The following is a 5595-nucleotide window of genomic DNA, read 5'->3' as shown; positions in this document are numbered from 1 at the left end:
TTACCAAGGATTGGGCTCTATAGAGTACATTACCAAGGATTGGGCTCTATAGAGTACATTACCAAGGATTGGGCTCTATAGAGTGCATTACCAAGCATTGGGCTCTATAGAGTACATTACCAAGGATTGGGCTCTATAGAGTACATTACCAAGGATTGGGCTCTATAGAGTACATTACCAAGGATTGGGCTCTATAGAGTACATTACCAAGCATTGGGCTCTATAGAGTACATTATCAAGGATTGGGTTCTTTTATTTCACCTTTATTTAAGCAGGTAAGCCAGTTGAGAACAAGTTCTCATTTACAACTGCGACCTGGCCAAGATAAAGCAAAGCAGTGCGATAAAAAAAAAAAGTCAAAAAATACAACAGAAAATATATATACAGTGTGTGCAAATGTAGCAAGTTATGGAGGTAAGGCAATAAATAGGCTATAGTGCAAAATAATTACAATTAGTATTAACACTGGAATGAAAGATGTGCAAGAGATTATGTGCAAATAAAGATACTGGGGTGCAAATGAGCAAAATAATTACAATATAGGGATGAGGTAGTTGGGTGGGCTAATTTCAGATGGGCTGTGTACAGGTGCAGTGATCGGTAAGGTGCTCTGACAACTGATGCTTAAAGTTAGTGAGGGAGATAAGAGTCTCCAGCTTCAAAGATTTTTGCAATTCGTTCCAGTCATTGGCAGCAGAGAACTGGAAGGAATGGCGGCCAAAGGAGGTGTTGGCTTTGGGGATGACCAGTGAGATATACCTGCTGGAGCGCAGACTACGGGTGGGTGCTGCTATGGTGACCAATGAGCTAAGATAAGGCGGGGATTTGCCTAGCAGTGATTTATAGATGGCCTGGAGCCAGTGGGTTTGACAACGAACATGTAGTGAGGACCAGCCAACAAGAGCGTACAGGTCACAGTGGTGGGTAGTGTATGGGGCTTTGGAGACAAAACGGATGGCACTGTGATAGACTACATCCAATTTGCTGAGTAGAGTGTTGGAGGCTATTTTGTAAATGACATCGCCGAAGTCAAGGATCGGTAGGATAGTCAGTTTTACGAGGGCATGTTTGGCAGCATGAGTGAAGGAGGCTTTGTTACGAAATAGGAAGCCGATTCTAGATTTAACTTTGGATTGGAGATTCTTAATGTGAGTCTGGAAGGAGAGTTTACAGTCTAACCAGACACCTAGGTATTTGTAGTTGTCCACATACTCTAGGTCAGACCCGTCGAGAGTAGTGATTCTAGTCGGGTGGGCGGGTGCCAGCAGCGTTCGATTGAAGAGCATGCATTTAGTTTTACTAGTGTTTAAGAGCAGTTGGAGGCTACTGAAGGAGTGTTGTATGGCATTGAAGCTCGTTTGGAGGTTTGTTAACACAGTGTCCAATGAAGGGCCAGATGTATACAAAATGGTGTCGTCTGCGTAGAGGTGGATCTGAGAGTCACCAGCAGCAAGAGCGACATCATTGATATACACGGAGAAAAGAGTCGGCCCAAGAATTGAACCCTGTGGCACCCCCATAGAGACTGCCATAAGTCCAGACAACAGGCCCTCCGATTTGACACATTGAACTCTATCTGAGAAGTAGTTGGTGAACCAGGTGAGGCAGTCATTTGAGAAACCAAGGCTATTTAGTCTGCCAATAAGAATGCGGTGGTTGACAGAGTCGAAAGCCTTGGCCAGGTCGATGAAGACGGCTGCACAGTACTGTCTATTATCGATCGCGGTTATAATATCATTTAGGACCTTGAGCGTGGCTGAAGTGCACCCATGACCAGCTCGGAAACCGGATTGCTTAGCGGAGAAGGTACGGTGGGATTCGAAATGGTCGGTGATCTGTTTTTTAACTTGGCTTTCAAATACTTTCGAAAGGCAGGGCAGGATGGATATAGGTCTGTAACAGTTTGGATCTAGAGTGTCACCCCCTTTGAAGAGGGGGATGACCGCGGCAGCTTTCCAATCTCTGGGGATCTCAGACGTTACGAAAGAGAGGTTGAACAGGCTAGTAATAGGGGTTGCGACAATTTCGGCGGCTATTTTTAGAAAGAAAGGGTCCAGATTGTCTAGCCCAGCTGATTTGTAGGGGTCCAGATTTTGCAGCTCTTTCAGAACATCAGCTGTCTGAATTTGTGTGAAGGAGAAGCGGGGGGGGCATGTGCAAGTTGCAGCGGAGGGTGCAGAGTTGGTGGCCGGGGTAGTGGTAGCCAGGTGGAAAGCATGGCCAGCCGTAGCAAAATGCTTGTTGAAATTCTCGATTATTGTAGATTTATCGGTGGTGATAGTGTTTCCTAGCCTCAGTGCAGTGGGCAGCTGGGAAGAAGTGCTCTTACTCTCCATGGACTTTACAGTGTCCCAAAACGTTTTGGAGTCAGTGCTACAGGATGCAAATTTCTGTTTGATAAAGCTAGCTTTTGCTTTCCTAACTGATTGTGTATATTGGTTCCTGACTTCCCTGAAAAGTTGAATATCGCGGCGGCTGTTCGATGCTAATGCAGTACGCCACAGGATGTTTTTGTGCTGGTCAAGGGCAGTCAAGTCTGAGGAGAACCAGGGGCTATATCTGTTCTTAGTTCTGTATTTTTTGAATGGGGCATGTTTATTTAAGATTGAGAGGAAATTACTTTTAAAGAACAACCAGGCATCCTCTACTGACGGAATGAGATCTATATCCATCCAGGATACCTGGGCCAGGTCAATTAGGAAGGCCTGCTTGCTAAAGTGTTTTAGGGAGCGTTTGACAGTGATGAGGGGTGGTCGTTTGACCGCGGACCCGTTACGGACACAGGCAATAAGGCAGTGATCGCTGAGATCCTGGTTGAAAACAGCGGAGGTGTATTTAGAGGGTAAGTTAGTCAGGATGATATCTATGAGGGTACCCATGTTTACGGATTTAGGGTTGTACCTGGTAGGTTCGTTGATCATTTGTGTGAGATTGAGGGCATCTAGTTTGGATTGTAGGATGGCCGGGGTGTTAAGCATATCCCAATTTAGGTCACCAAGCAGTACGAACTCTGAGGATAAATGGGGGGCAATCAATTCACATATGGTGTCCAGGGCACAGCTGGGGGCTGAGGGGGGTCTGTAGCAAGCGGCAACAGTGAGAGACTTATTTCTGGAAAGGTGGATTTTTTGAAGTAGAAGCTCAAACAGTTTGGGCACAGACCTGGATAGTATGATAGAGCTCTGCAGGCTATCTCTACAGTAGATTGCAACTCCACCCCCTTTGGCAGTTCTATCTAGATGGAAAATGTTGTAGTTGGGGATGGAAATTTCAGAATTTTTGGTGGCCTTCCTAAGCCAGGATTCAGACACTGCTAGAACATCAGGGTTGGCGGAGTGTGCTAACGCAGTGAATAACTCAAACTTAGGAAGTAGACTTTTGATATTAACATGCAAGAAACCAAGGCTTTTGTGATTACAGAAGTCAACAAATGATAGCGCCTGGGGAGTAGGAGTGATACTGAGGGCTGCAGGGCCTGGGTTAGCCTCTACATCACCAGAGGAACAAAGGAGGACTAGAATAAGGATACGGATAAAGGCTTTAAGAACTGGTCTTCTAGTGCGTTGGGTACATAGAATAAAGGGGGCAGATTTCCGGGCGTTGTAGAAAAGATTCAGGGCATTATGTACAGACAAGGATATGGAAGGATATGAGTAAAGTGGAGGTAAACCTAAGTGTTGGGTAACAATGAAAGAGATAGCATCACTGGAGGCACCGATTGAGTAGGTTTAGCTGGGCTGGGGGATCTACAGTGAAATTGTACAATTAGAAATAACCGAAACAGCAATAAGCAAACCATATTGACATGGGAGAGAGGCATAAACCAATCACAGGTGTAATTTGAGAGAGCTAAGACAACAGCTGGTAATGACGACACAGTTTAGGCTGAGGCTAAACATAAACAGGATGTGGTACCGTAAAAAGGAACAGTCCAGCAGGCATCAGCTGTATAGCTGAGTTATCATAAGGTCCGGTGAACAGCAATAGGATAGTTCGGAGGTAGTTCGGGGGCTGCTAAAGCACTAGCGAGCAAGAGGCCACGGCTAGCGTGTGCTAGCGGGCCGGGGCTAGCAGATGGAATCTTCGTGGTCGACGTCGTAACGGGAAGCCTGTTGTAACCACATCCGACGATTTCGTCGGCAGACCAGTTGTGTAGGATCGGATCCTACAGGATCCTACAGGATCTCCTTCTGTAGAGTACATTACCAAGGATTGGCATTACCAGGGATTGGGCTCTATAGAGTGCATTACCAAGGATTGGGCTCTATAGAGTACATTACCAAGGATTGGGCTCTATAGAGTGCATTACCAAGGATTGGGCTCTATAAAGTACATTACCAAGGATTGGGCTCTATAGAGTACATTACCAAGGATTGGGCTCTATAGAGTACATTACCAAGGATTGGGCTCTATAGAGTACATTACCAAGGATTGGGCTCTATAGAGTACATTACCAAGGATTGGGCTCTATAGAGTACATTACCAAGGATTGGGATTTATAGAGTTCATTACCAAGCATTGGGCTCTATAGAGTACATTACCAAGCATTGGGCTCTATAGAGTACATTACCAAGGATTGGGCTCTATAGAGTACATTACCAAGGATTGGGCTCTATAGAGTACATTACCAAGGATTGGGCTCTATAGAGTACATTACCAAGGATTGGGCTCTATAGAGTACATTACCAAGCATTGGGCTCTATAGAGTACATTACCAAGCATTGGGCTCTATAGAGTACATTACCAAGGATTGGGCTCTATAGAGTACATTACCAAGGATTGGGCTCTATAGAGTGCATTACCAAGGATTGGGCTGTATAGAGTACATTACCAAGGATTGGGCTCTATAGAGTACATTACCAAGGATTGGGCTCTATAGAGTACATTACCAAGCATTGGGCTCTATAGAGTACATTACCAAGGATTGGGCTCTATAGAGTACATTACCAAGGATTGGGCTCTATAGAGTACATTACCAAGGATTGGGCTCTATAGAGTACATTACCAAGGATTGGGCTCTATAGAGTGCATTACCAAGGATTGGGCTCTATAGAGTACATTACCAAGCAATGGGCTCTATGGAGTACATGGAGGTATTGTTCAGCTTATCCTGTGACTTCCCTCAGCTTGTCTGATGTTCTCCAGCTGCCTTCAGTCTTTCACCTTTTTTTGGGGTTTGCTGTATGGCACAGCTTCTCTGTTACATAGGATGTTATGGTGTATGGCCCTGTAGGGTTCCCTCTATAGCAGTAGTCTCTTCTCTCTATATAGGACTCTGGGGTGGTATAGGTCACCATGTTCAGATGGAAATGCTCAACAATGGGTTGCCATTCTACACAATAGGGGCACATTACATCTCATTTGGCACAATGGACACTGCGCTAAAGCCATATTGGTGGCAGCATTTAGTCTCCTGCTCCTCTTACCCAGCCTTCTCCCCAGTCTACGCTGCTCTGTGGACCATACTTTAGGTGCCGGGTCATTTGTTGCAAGGTGTGTGTGTGTTTGTGCTTGTGTTTGTGTGTGCGTGTAACCTATTGCAATCAAAATATCTCCTCTCTTTCTTTCCCTTTCTAGTGCACGTGCTGTGCTGCC

Source organism: Coregonus lavaretus, assembly GCF_964263955.1.
Source record: "Coregonus lavaretus genome assembly, chromosome: 23".
Lineage (NCBI taxonomy): Eukaryota > Metazoa > Chordata > Actinopteri > Salmoniformes > Salmonidae > Coregonus > Coregonus lavaretus.
Note: the sequence above shows the minus strand (reverse complement) of the source record.